The following is a 14833-nucleotide window of genomic DNA, read 5'->3' on the forward strand; positions in this document are numbered from 1 at the left end:
TCATGTAGAATAGCTATTAACGCAAATATGAAGTACAAAATGTTTGCATTAGTAATAATAACTATACGAATGGCTTCCATTTAACACTTAAAGCATTTTAACGATCTTACACTGTACGTCTACCATATCAACAAAATGTATTAAAAGGACTTTTGTGTTGTTTGAATTTGTATACTTGATCGATAGAGCTTAAAAGCGTTTTCTCAATAACGTGTACAGTCAGCGACAAACGTTCTTTCCGTTTGATGAAATTAGTTTCGTAGATAACTTCAGAATGGAAGGACAATTTCAGTACAGTTTACATAAATATAAAAGAAAGTAATTTTCTGTACATTCCAGCCACGGCACCGGTGTATATTTCAGCTATAGAACCGTTATTCCGAAAATAAATTTTAGGAAAAGAGAGATTTTGTGGCTGACAGTACATTGAGAATGAAACATTAAGCTTCAGATATTACCACTCAGAACCTCTCTAGTGTTGAAGGAGATATGCAATATATATATATATATATATATATATATATATATATATATATATATATATATATATATATATATATATATACAAAAAAGAGTTTTCATGTTATTTTAATGTATGATCCCAATCGATTAAGAGCATTTCAGTACTTTATCCTATAAAAGGTTTCAAGAAAATGCTAGTCACGAACGTAATACTATATATATATATAAAGAGTTTTCATAGTATTGTACTAAAAAGTTGTAGCGTACAGCCTAGAAAGGAATGAAAGAGCATGAATGACAGACCGAAGAATAGGCATTAGAAATGTGTGTTTAATCGGAAGGTGTAATTATACATATGTTCGGTTCAATATTATCGTAAGTATTTAACTAAATAATAATTTTACAATGTTATTAGCGTTTACGAAAAAAAAATGTTCAAAGATGAGACATCCACCAATCATTAGGTCTTATTGAGCTGCAATAAATAAAGTGGGTCACTCTAAATTTTTATGCATATCTTCGTAAAATTGAAGGAAAATCAACGCTTTTGTAAATTTAAAAATTTGCGCCGTGCGCTAACATCACTATGCATTATAATCAAGCTGACCTTAAAACGTACACTTGTCAAGATATTCGTCATTACACCAACAACACGACAATATATATTAGGTTTAATGGCATAAAACCCAAAGGTTTGAAGAGTAATTTAAATTTCAAAGTTTCTTTAACTATAAGTATAATACTGTCCTGACATAAAGTATATATAATTGAAGGATTATGTCAAGCTGAAGAAAATTACATGTTTCAAGATAAATTAGTCTTCGAGGAAAACGGATTTTTATTTAGTAACGAAATATCTTGTTCGTTGTTAGTCTGACACAACTGTAACTTTTTATTCTGCTGCATATATATATATAACATGCACTATGACCTATGGATCCCAGGGGTTCAATGCCGCGTTCACAAAAGCTTTCCATTGGCTTCTGCCCTTAGCCAACTGGATCCAGTTTTTAATTTGTACTCCTATTTCTGCCAGATCCAGTTTAATGTTGTCCTCCCATCAGCCTCTACGTCTTCTTAATGGCCCTCTTCCGATTGGTTATCCAGTTAAAACATTGAAACACTTCCTACTTTCTTCCTTTCTGGCTACATGACTTGGCCATTTGAGCCTCCCAGACTAGATGACCCTAAGAATGTTTGGTAAGGGCATAAATTATGCAGTTTTTCGTTATGAAGTTTCAGTCATATCCCTTGCCTTTTTATATACTATAAAGTACACCATGTATAATTTTATCCAATTTTAACTACAATTAATGGACATACGGCCATTTCATCCAGTGTATAGCCGGTCGTCAAGGGGAATATATAGCCCATATAACCCCGCACATGGATCCGCGCTTATATATATATATATATATATATATATATATATATATATATATATATATATATATATATATATATATATATATGTATATATATATATAAATCCCTCTACTAATTTGGAGACCGTCATAAAACGTATCCTTTTTGCAACTGGTAGAACGGCTGGAGTATAGAAATTTGTTTTGGATATATCGTCTCTAGACATTGAGGATGACACCGTAGTCAACTTTTTTTCTTCAAAATTGATGTATTTCTGCCTGTTCCCAAACTGGCGTTCTTCTGGAGACAATTCACTCAAGTACCTCTTCGGAGTCCAGCATAGATGCTTTTTTGTGTACAGTTTCAGGCAATTTCTGCGCCCATTCAAGCAGAAGTATCAACGTTTGCTTGGGCGTCCAATTAGCCTTACAATGAAGTGGACTTCCGGCGAAGCTGTGTATAGATGTTTTACGCACTTCTAGTTATGGTAACAAATATTTATGTAATTATTTATATGATGGAGCGACGAGCTTTTTATTCTGTTCCTTCGGCTTTTTACTATATACAAGGAGTATCAGACCACCCGTCCCAGGCACTTTTCTCGCCTCGTAGTGCACGTTGACACTTGAAACAAAAAATGAACTACCAAATCGTATGTGAAGAATCAAACAGTGGTGCTTCCGTATCCAGTGGCGTAGCGGGAATACTTCCACGGGGGATCAACCTAAAAAAATTTAAATGGAATACTTCCACGGGGGATCAACTGCAAAAAATTTATTTGGAAAGTGGTATCAGTTTCGATTTCTTTGGAAGTATTATTGAAAAACAAGCAATTTTGCAGGAAACACTTTTCGTTAAATTATACGGTTTGGCATCTGTGTGTGTTATTTGTTGTTGAATTGCTATCAGACCGCCCGTCCCATGCATTTTTCTCAGTTCGTACTTCGTAGTGCAGGTAGACACTTCAAACAAACAAGCAAAAAAAAAAAAAAAAAAAAAAAATGAATGACCAAATCGTATGTGAAGAATCAAACCGTGATTCTTTCATATTCAGTGGCGTAGCTTGAATACTTCCGCGGGGTACCAACTCCAAAATTTTAAATGGAGAGTGGTACCAATTTCGATTTATTTGGAAGTATTATTGAAAAGGAAACAACTTTTACAAGAACATTTTTCTTTAAACTCTACGGTTTGGTATCTATGTATTATTTGCTGTTGAATTGCAACTAAGAACAACAGTTTTAGTTGGTAATGACTCCAAAAGAACATCAGATAGCACATGTTCTATTAAATAGTTGTCGAAAACTCTTTACAGCATTCAGTATCAAACGTTAAGGCATATCTCGTCTACTTATCAACAAACGAAAACAATATTACAGGACAGTACTAGTTTAAAATTCGGGATCTGAACCAATTTTTAAAAAAAGCAGAGAAAAACACTCTTTGGTTTTAAACTACGTATGAAACAAATTTGGATGTAAAGTCCAACAACTTCTCCCCCCCCCCAAAAAAAACAAACTCAACAAATCACTGCCACTCTCTTAGTCTTCTTAACTTATGTAAACATTTTAATAAATCACTTTTCGGAACTCATTGCACAAACAATTGTTCAAGAATAGTACAAATAAACAAACTGATTATAACAAATAAAATGAATAACATGAACATCAAGTTCTAAACATTCTTACTAAAATATCGTACTCCCCCCCCCCCAAAAAAAATAAAACTCATAATAAATGTTCAAAGAATCGTCCAGCCCGTGCGATCCACATTCGAATGCGCACGGGACATTGTAGATTGCTCTTAACACTTCATTTCCCATTAGTCCATGGCATACATTATAGATCTTGTTCATTATGTCTTCCCTTGTAGTAGGACGCTCTTGCTAAACCAGCTCCTTGACTCGTCCCCAAAAGAAAAATCGAGATGAGTCAGATCCGGAGAACGAGCTGACTAGGAAACGGCCTCCTCTTCCGATCCACCTGTTTGGAAATAAATGAGCTACAGTTTGTCCGGCAACTCTTGCAAAATAAGCAGAGTAACCGTCTTGTAATCACATTATTTCACGAGTTGCTAATGAGACCTCTTCCAAGAGCTCAGAAAGAACGTCTGACAAAAAATTAGAGTATCCTACTTCTGTTAAAGTACCTTCGAAGAAGTAAGGACCAATTTGGCCTCCCACTATACCACACCAGACATTAGACTCCAGATATGTTGATTGTCAACTTCAGGTACTCAGTGAGCATTCTCGCTGGACTAGTAGTGAGCATTGTGTACGTTGACCTACATTAATCTTGAAGGTCGCCTCATCCGTACACAGAATGTTCTGGTGAAACATGAGTTCCTGGCGCTCACCCATGACAAAACTCCAGATGGTTATGGAAATCTTGTTCTCGGAATTTTTGGTGCAGACGAACATGATAAAGATTTAACGCATTATTGTGCAGAGTCCTCCAAATCATAATGTGGCTCATAGCAGCATCCGTAGCTAATCGTCCTGTTGAGATTTGGGGAACCATAAGGACTGCATCAAGGATGTCGGGAGACCGTTTATCCTGAACATGGCGCCTGATCTGCAGACGTTTGTTGTGGTGAGGATGGACGTGCCCAATCCTTTGCACACAAAGGGCCGATCGGATACTCCTGTACGTTTGCGGACAGATAGTCAGTGTATGTGAATATCTGAGGGTTCAGTGAATATATTCTGGTGAAGGCAAATCGGTTGAGAGCTGCGTCCATGTGACATACCTTTTGGTATGCCTCTGAAACAAGATGCGCTACATCGTATTCGGATGTCTTTACTCCAGCATTCTTGCGCACCCACAGTGAACAAGCATCATTGTACGCGTCTGAAATGGTTTCATAAAACACCTATCAATGAGTTGAGTCTTGTGAGTGATATGTCGAGGAGTACTGAGCAGTGAATTCTGTGATCTCTTGCATATTTAATCACTTTCAGTTCTTTATGGCTGCCATGTTCATCAACAATTAGCAGAACTGGGATGTGAGGGGAAGGATGACAGAATATCACAGTGTTGCAACGAAGTTTAAAAAAATTATCACTCGTTATCCAATCAGTACTTTGTGCTACAGCAATACTCTCAGGTGGAGCATCAACAAACAGTCCCTCACTCATTCTCTGGCGCGGAAATACGACTATGAAGAGGGGTAGAACAAACTAACCAGTAGCACTCAAGCAGAATATCAATGTTATATTCCGACCTTTTTCAGCCGACGTAGGATTGCCAGATTTTGTAAGTGAAAAACAGGGGAAACCAATCTCACGCTATATAGCCATTAAGATCACGGTTCCTACTCATCTGGTAAGAATCGATTATACCTGTCTTTTCCAGATTAGTAGCTACTTATGATTTTCCCGTTCATTCTTTTTATATACAGTTATCACAAATGAAACCCCACAAAGCATGTGTAAAAAATGTGGAGAGGTAACGGGAGAGCTGCCTGGGTCCCTTATTCCGAATTCCGAGCTTTTGTGTTTAACAGGCCCTAAGTATTGCGCCAATTAGGACACACCCTCCCATTTATGATTGAAGAGATACTCTTTTCTTTGTTGCATCATCATTTGAGTCAGAAATACTACCTTCCGTTTTCAGGTGAGACATACTAGTTCTTGCGGGCTGATTTCTTTTTCAATCTGAAGAGCGAAAACAGGCGTCCTGAAAGCCTTTTCGGGACAGTTAATTCTTTCATTGAAAATCGGGACGTCTGGCAACCCTAGCCCGACGTCAACTTGCCCGGAACTCGTTTCCGTTTTTCACATATCACTTTGGGATTAACATGAACACACGATACACCAATCTCATGAGCGTTCAGTATTCGTGATGGTGGAAAAGAACATTTGTTCATCAGTGTGCACTAATTTGTATAGAACTTTGCAATTTGTTCCTTATTGAAAGTTGTTGTTCACGATATACTTACGGGTCGCTGTGGCTCAGTGGTAGAGCGTTCACCTCTACTGCATAGAGTTATTGGTTCGATCACAGCTCCGACAAGTGACCTTTGTGGTTGACAAAAAAAGTGTGTGTGGGTTTCCTCCGGGTTCTTCCGTTTTCTCCCACATTCTTGATTCCACCATTTCATTCATTTCTCATCATTGCCGTCTCTCTTAGCCTAGCCGGCATAAGCGTGGGAAATAAAACTCAAAGATTTCAATATACTTGTAGACACAGGTGTTCTAACAAATAAATTGGGAAGTCACTTCTTAAACTCGTATAAAAACCTTTCACAGCACTCTGTTTATCTTTGTTGAACCTGTCATTGATATTTAGTTCTTCAGCTAAGTCAAACTAGCTTCAGGTATTCTTACCGTGATGATGACATTAAACGATAAGCTAACTGTTTCGCACGGCATTTCAGCTCTTTTCCATACATATCGGGAAAAGTATTTTCTCAACTCCTAACTTACGCGTAACAGGTAATTTCATTCCTTGCTTTCGCTGTGACAGTCTGTGTTGCAGAGAAGTATTTGGGACACCAAATCTATGTATCAAATGACATGTGAAGCAGTTAGCTGATCGCCTAATGGCATTATCATAATAAGTATACCTAAAGCTAGTTTGACTTAGTTGAAGAACCAAATATGAAAGCATCACCATTTGTTGTTTGAAGTGTATACGTGCACTACGAGCCGAAAAGAAAAGCCTGGGACGGGTGATCTGATACACCCTGTATACATGTTACTTTAAAATTTCTTCAAAATTCCTGAAATGGGTTAAATGTAACAACATCTGAGGTTTGAAAACATTTCTTTCAGTTTCAAACAGTGTTCAGTTCTTTTAAAATAAAACGTTTACTTTCCTTTAAATGGGTGAATATGCAACTGAGGTAAACTGTATGGCGCTTTTTTCTTCAAATGTAATTTTCTGTTATGTAAAAATAAAGCGTTGACTTTCATGTATATATCTACAGAATACTTCAAAAGTGCCCTAATATACAAGAAATTGGTAAAACTGAATTTGCGGTGAAAATGTATGAAAACAAAATTTTTACAATTTTAAACATTATGTTCACTTCTGTATATATTAAGTGTTTCCGATGTTCCCAACGTAGTTTCGTTGGAGTGAAAGTCCGTGGCCATAGAAAAATTGTTGAATATGCATCTCAACTAAAAGTTCATAAGAATAAAAGTTTAGTAGTTTCAAGCGTAGGTTTCAATTAAAGCGGGTTGCAGGACATTTTAGATACCGTATTTACGCGAGTCTAAAACGCCCTCAAATGTGAGACGAAAAAAAACTACTCGGCATTGACTTTTAAGAACGAAAAAGATAAATAAACATGTGAAAACACAATGAAAATTTTTCGTCTTCCGTTTTCAGTTTCCAATTTCCGGATAAAACAATTTCCCATTTTCGGAAAATGTGGGTATTCCTAGTACAAATTTTTCACAGAATCATGACTAACGACATTAGCTATCTCCGGCAAAACTCAACCGTTTTCTGCTGTAAATTGGGCCTTACTGACAGTGCAAAATGTAGGCCTAAACTTGCAAACTCGAATGTAAGACACACCTCGATTTGGGGGCTGAAAAATAATTAAAAATGTGCGTTTTAGGATTGCGTAAATACGGTATTTGAAAATGAAGGAAGGACAGGAGGATAAGACAAGACGCTCAGCCATTCACGATAACCCAAAGGAAAACTACATCCATTTAAGCTGCGACTTTTCCTTCCCCACGATCGTGAAAACAAACTAGTATTGTGTGGTCATTTCTTGAACATGGATAAGAATATTGCACTTTTTTATTAGAACATATAAAGAAAGCATGGTTCATGCAAGTTTGTGCCCTAGCACACTACGTCTTGCTCATACTAAACTACTTGAACACTAGATTTCAGGCAAACTGTATTGATCGTCAAGGAGTCCGAGGCTTACTTTGAGTTCGATGAACTACGCTTTCTGGGAGTACGGTTAATCTCTGTTGTAATGCAGCGTATAGATTCGCGACTGGGCTCATCTTTGCACGAAAACAAAGGATATATAAGAGAAGCAATTTGCCCAAATTCCTTCTCCCCCCCATATTTTCATCCTTTACCATTCCGCTTCAAAACATGGGTAGAATACAACAGAGGGCACATTGAACAAATGTGCTCTCATTTATGATACGGAACTTTTTGGACACCCTGTAAACAAACTTCATATTTTTTTTCTTCTTGAAACTACTGTCATCCTCTTAAATATTTTACCCGTATACGTATAGCTTTACTACGAACTTTTATATTTATCTATCATCCTCCACAACAAAATCTACTTTTTTTTTTCTTGACACTCACCCTCTTTAAATCAAACCTCTTTCAGACTGTTATTTCGTAAGGAGCAATTTAATTCAGTCTCATTTTTCATTACAACCTTACGTGCTCATTGACGAGTGTCACATCAAGAGGCAAGTAAAAGTCTTGAAGCCTAAAGTACCAATTAATCTATAAAGAAATCTTACTTCCAGTAGTGACAGCAAATGCAAGAGTGTTGATTATCCACATTAATTGAGACCGCGTTTACGCATCTAATTAAACATGCGTTTGTTTAGCAAAGAAAGGCACTACATTACATTGTTACTTTTCTTATAATACGTCAAGCTTGAAAAAGTGATGGCGGAATCTCAAGCAACCTTAATTAGTTAAACTATCATGTTTACGTTGTTCCAAGGAAAATATATAAAGGAGAAAATATCTGAACAGTGATCAAAAGGAATGATGCTTGCTTCAATTCGTTATTTCTTATCACTGTTCAGATGATGTCGTCAATGAAATATTGACCCAAAACCTATTGACCCATCACCCATCGTGACCATGACCCACTGTGATCCACCATCCACCATGACCCATTTCGACAAACCGTGACCCAATATGTCCCACTACCTAACGTGACGCACTCTGACCCACTACCAATCAAAAACCATCGTAATCAACTTTAACCCATGATCCACGTCCACCTGTCTACTGACTAAAGAGTTTACACTTGCAATTAAACAATGCTGTGAAATTATCACTAATCGGAGTTTGACGGTCAATCGCTCAAGCACCGCTCTGTTACAATAAGGTGGATCTGACCTTTACAATATAAAATGGGTAAAGTATTTGTCATGAGTAAAATTATGATGAATTTGAAATATTATATATAATTATTTCCTTGCTAAATTACAGATACTTTTCAGTGGAAAATAGGATGAAATTTGAAAGTCTCAAATCAAGATGTAGTGGACAAAAGTAAATGTGAAAAAAGATGTAAAGTTTTCCATCTTATAATTAAGTATACAGTGTAAACTTAAGACTTCCATGTAATTAAACTTACAGTACACATTTTGTATATATATATTTCTCGCAACCTTATATCTTAGTGCCTTGTGCTGAGAAGGCTCCATATAATAAAGATAAGATTCAAAAATTATTATATTAGAAAGTAGTGGATATATGATACCACTGCTTTCTAATTTATTGAGACTGTATTTTTTGTGTCTCAATTAATAATTGTTTCTTATTTCTTTCTTAACTAATATCGATCGTTTTTGATTAGTTTTACAAATCAACCCACTACCAATTTCCCATATATACAAAGTCTCCCCCATAGAAGAGAAATTTAAAAACTGCTAGAACACATTCTGTTTATTTTTAATAAAGAGTTAATATACTGAATTTCTCTCCCTAAGTTGAACGACATGTGAGATACTCAACTTTTCGTAAAAACTTGGACCTCCTCTCCCTCTTTAGTACATGTATTGTAATAAAAGTGATATGATAACATCCCAGTTGGGATTAGGGTCTAACTATCTACCAAAGTGTCTTTTTCGTCTTACAGACGCTCGCAGATTGTTTTGCAGAAAAATTGCAGTAGTAAAAATTCTGCATTAACGGTATGTTTATGATGACATATCCCTGTCGTATGCAATGATGAGTATAGCTTTCACATTGGTTGGGGTATTCCGAACTGTTGTTTTTCTCGGTGACCCAGGACGATGCCAGTCATTTGATTGCCGTTTCAGCTGTGGTTCATACGCTCTGGCCCAGGTCTTATCAATAGCAATGATCCGTCGTAAGAAGGCATGTCCTTTACATTGATATTCCTCTAAGTGTTTTCCGGCGACATACCGCAGCCACTTGCGTTGTTCAGTCAGGTCATGTGGAACACAGCTTGAGGCTATTTTACGCAGTCCCAGGTTCTTTTTCAGAATTGTCAGCAAACTCGAATGCGCTAGTCCTTTATCCGTGGCCAATTGACGAATCATTGCGTTTCAATCCGCTAGCACTAACGCGTTCACGTTCTCCAAATCTTCACTTACAGCAGGATGGGCGGAGCGATACATGTCTGTGACAGTTTGTCGTCCGTCATTAAAGGTTTTGACCCACCTTGCTACTGCACAGTATTTTATTGCACTTGTACCGCAAATATCTTGCAACTATTTATAGTGTATTTGAGAAGTGCGTGCCACTTAAAAACAACTCAAGAACAGCTTATCCGTGCTGGTTTACACATGAAATTATCAAAAAAATCAAAACTAAAGCAAGGTATCATAAAAAATACAAATGTAATAAAGAAGTAAATTATCTCAATAAATTCAATGAATTGCGTAGGGAAATAAAGAAAGAAATTAAGCTGGCATACAGAGCGTTCATACAAGATTCTGAAAATAACATTAATAACAATGCTAATGAATTGTGGAACTTTATAAAAAATAAGACTAAGCATCTTCTTGGGGGGAAATTAAATTATGAGGGACGCGAACTTTATCATAATAATGAAATAGCCAATGCTTTTGCACAGTATTTCTCGTCAGTATATGTGCCAGATACAGGTTTCACTGACATTCCTACGAACAATTTATTAACTTATGTAAGTAACAAACTAAAGTCACTTACCATTGAGGAAATCACTCAATCTGAAGTAGTAATGGCAATCAAAAAATTAAAGCCCAGAACTGCTGTTGGCCCTGATGGAATACCTCCATATATCATAAAAGGTTGTATAGATGCGTTTACATATCCGCTAAGGATTGCATTCAATCTCGCTTTAAAGACATGCGTTTTTTCGGATAAATGGAAATCATCTATAGTTTGCCCAATACCAAAAACCAATGATAAACACGAAATAAATAACTACCGGCCTATATCAATTTTACCTACTTTTGCAAAGGTATTTGAACAAATCTTATACCGACGGATAATTGACCACATCCAACCCGTAATCTTACCTTATCAACATGGCTTTATCCCACACAAATCAACAACAACAAACCTTGCACTTATCACAGACTTTATAGCAAATTCGTTAGATGTAGGATGTCAGGTTGATGTAATATATATAGATTTTGAAAAAGCATTTGACAGAGTCAATCACAAGGTACTATTACATAAGCTAGGCGAATATAATTTCTCTTCTCCCTTGATCAAGTTCTTTTCATCATATTTAAATAATCGTAAACAAACTGTTATCTACAAGAAATATAAATCATCTGATTATATTGCACATTCTGGAATTCCCCAAGGCTCTAATCTAGGTCCGTTATTGTTCCTTTTATTCATTAACGATCTCCCTGATCATATATTATTAAGTAACAAATTGCTTTTTGCTGATGACCTCAAAATATACGGTAGGATAAAGACCATCCATGACTGTCTCGATTTACAACGTGACATGGAAAATATTGCTAATTGGTGTTCTCTTAACAAACTTAATGTAAACATAAACAAATGTAACATTTTATCGTTTACCAGAAACAAAAGTCAAATAGAGTTTGATTACTCAATGAATCAGATCTTACTAAATAGATTAAATTCAGTCAAAGATCTTGGAGTTATATTTGATACGAAACTAACATTTAATAACCATATAGAGAACATAGTTAACGAATCTCTCAAGATGTTAGGGTTCATAATTAGAACTGGAAAGGAATTTAACAATAGTACTACACTAACAAAAATGTATTATGCCTATGTCCGATCAAAACTGGAATATGCTGCTGTGATTTGGAACCCATCACAACAGCAATACAGACACCAAGTGGAAAAGGTCCAATCTAAATTTATCAAATACCTGATGTACAAGACAACTGGAATCTATCCATATTATGAAAATTATCTAACATTAATAGACAACTTCTGTATCCCGACACTTGAGCAAAGGCGAAATGTGACAGATTTGATTTTTCTCCATAAAATAGTACAAAACGAATTTAATTGTACGGATCTCATATCAACATTAAATTTTCATGTCCCGACACTTAAAACTCGTGCTAATAACTCTGGTCTGTTTTATTGCAAAAAAGCAAGTACCAACGTATTATTGAAATCACCAATTTGGAGAATGTGTTCTACTTATAACAAAATATGTATCAAACACAAAGAAATTGACATCTGCAATATGAACTCTATGTTTAAGAAAACTATTGTAAATGTATTACGTAATACACCAACACTATAATTGCGCTTATGCCTGTTGTGTTGATGGCAAATAAATAAATAAATAAATACTTCTTAGCACTATTTTGCAATTCCTACCTTTAGCGCATTCAATTTTCAAACAGCTCCTCTGATCTTGCTTCGTAAACATGACTGTATTCCGGGAGCACTCAAACAGCGTGACTGTAGTCCACGAGCACTCACTCAGAAATGCTTTCTAACTGCTGCCGCTGAGCGCACATGAAGGGAGGGCAGGCAAGTTCATGTGCTGTGAGGGAGGATCGGCATCTAACCTACCGCTGCTATGAATTATAATGCATTGGTTTGTTCCCTAGTATATGTATAACAGTGTTGCCATTACTAAAAATCCAACCATTGTATATAGTGAATCTTATACAAAACAGAAAGTTTAAAATGTGGATTTGGTACACCGAACAGTTTGTGTTGTGATGAGCTGATGGGTGGAATTCAAAAATAACGTTCGTGACATGTAAGTCCGTGGAACGTAGAAATCCGTTGAAATTTCGAATTCACTGTGTGCACGATCACAACTTTCTTCATTCTTACACCGAGAAAAAACGTAGGTGGCGTACGTAAAACCGTAGGTTATATGAATATATCCTGTACTTGTTTGGATTTAATGTAAGACTATATTATGTAACGTACTCAAGCAAACATATAACTGAAAACGTATGTTTTATAGTACTTTCGGTATAAGTGTTCCATCTATACATACTTTCCGCATGAAAGAAAGAACTGTACATAGACGGTAGGGATCTCACATACAGATGAACGTATATGACATATAGCTGAAATATATAACATACGTACACATATGTAATATACGGAAAACTGTTTGATGTCAGACATCCTGCAGCGATGATGTAATATCTAAGCGGAAGAAAGGTAGTACGTGTGTAGCATATTGATAATGTATGCTCCGTACAGATTACCGTAGTAAACATTTGTATTCCATATATTTGTACAACACATCACTGTCCGGATAACGGATTTTTTCCACAAGGGAAGGTCCCACAAGCTAGCACTCAAATCTGATTGCCACATAGCACATCTGATAAAGCATAACAAGAAATGGAAATTATCAAAATTTATGGTTGTATGAACGAGAACGATAGTACCTATGAGGCTTCAAAATCTGAATATCCAAAAAATTATATCATGGAATTTTGTACGTTTAAAGTAAATATTTTGAAAATCGTTAAAGCATTTAAAACAGCGGACAATATAATGAGAACAAAATGGCGCATCGAAAACCACAAAAAGTGTTGTCATAGTGGAGCAATATTGCCAACACAGCGTAAAAGTATCTTGTTTGAAATAGCACCATATACAAATGTGCACAGATTTAAAATGCACTATTATCACAAACTTAAAGCTGTGAAGTGTAGTGGTACAGTGTTGCATACTGTTGAAGTTACGTTTGCGGAAAATATACACTGGAGATGTCTGGTATGTGGCAACAGCGGGTAATAAGAGAATGCATTAGAAAAAAGTGAGGGATCTACATTACACTTCGTAGCTCCGGTGAATAGGGGGCCAACTCGTGTAAACAAAATGTTATACGCGAGGAAAAAATCTAATGTTTTCTAATTCTGTAAACTGCTTTTCCAGATTTTATTAGAGTACTTTCTTGGTTTATGTCTTTCGTGTTAAGTGGCATATTCGTTTACTACCTCTCCTGCACACCATATGATTATGCTAGTGTACATTGTAATATTACCATATTCACATCGGAAATTTAATTATTACATTACTACATCATTTCGTTTTTAATCGGCCCAGACATGGAGGTCTTTTTGTACTTTTCAAGTTGCATTTCATTATCATCTTTCATAATGGTTCGGATCCAATTTTATGCTGTAGGTCCCGTCCTATATAGCTGCAATGCAACAAAGGCTGTAAAAATGGCACCACTGAATTTCGTTTTTCAAATTCATCAATCTTTTGTGCCACTGTAGACACTCTGCTATGTTATACTATCTGTGTTTATCTGCATCTGAATTAAATTTACAATATGAGGCCCAGATTCCTATATTACGCTCTGTTGCTACATATCAAACTTCTCCATTGTACATTTTTAGCACACGTAGCTCCAACAGTGTGCAACACTGTATCACTTCACTTCATTGTTATGTTTGGTGATAATAGTACATTTTAAATCTGTGCGCATTTGTATATGGTGCTATTTCATACAAAATACTATTATGCTGAGTTCGGACGACTGCCTCATCTATAGTAACACTGTTGGTGGTTTTCGATACGGCATTTTGATCTCATTGTGTTATGCACTTTTTTGATTACTTTAACGGTTTTTAACATATTTATTTAAAACGTATATAATTCCGTGATTTTTTTATATGCATATGTTGTCGTCCCGTATGCTCTATCCTTCTGATCCACAGCATCTTAAATTGTGTTCATGTTCATTTCTCATGGTGCTCTATCAGATGTGCTATGTGGCAATTAGACTTGAGTGACAACTTGCGGGTCCTTTTCTTGTCACTTGATAAGACTGGCCACCCACTAGTCATTCAAAAGAAAACAACTGTATGCATGAAATTATGCTGCTACACCTT

At 36.1% G+C, this 14833-nt stretch overlaps 1 protein-coding gene across 1 annotated transcript in view; it reads right to left on the reverse strand.

Annotated features, from left to right (window-relative positions):
- LOC145690387 (uncharacterized) overlaps positions 1 to 12421 on the reverse strand; it is a 354253-nt gene extending 341832 nt beyond the window's left edge. Inside the window, exon 1 of the mRNA XM_081765222.1 lies at positions 12336 to 12421. The gene's annotated coding sequence lies outside the window, so the exon portion shown is untranslated. The remainder of the gene's footprint in view (positions 1 to 12335) is intronic.
- Positions 12422 to 14833: the final 2412 nt, after the last annotated feature.

The sequence above is a fragment of the Thermobia domestica genome, chromosome 7 (assembly GCF_964235325.1).
Source record: "Thermobia domestica chromosome 7, izTheDome1.hap1.1, whole genome shotgun sequence".
NCBI lineage: Eukaryota > Metazoa > Arthropoda > Insecta > Zygentoma > Lepismatidae > Thermobia > Thermobia domestica.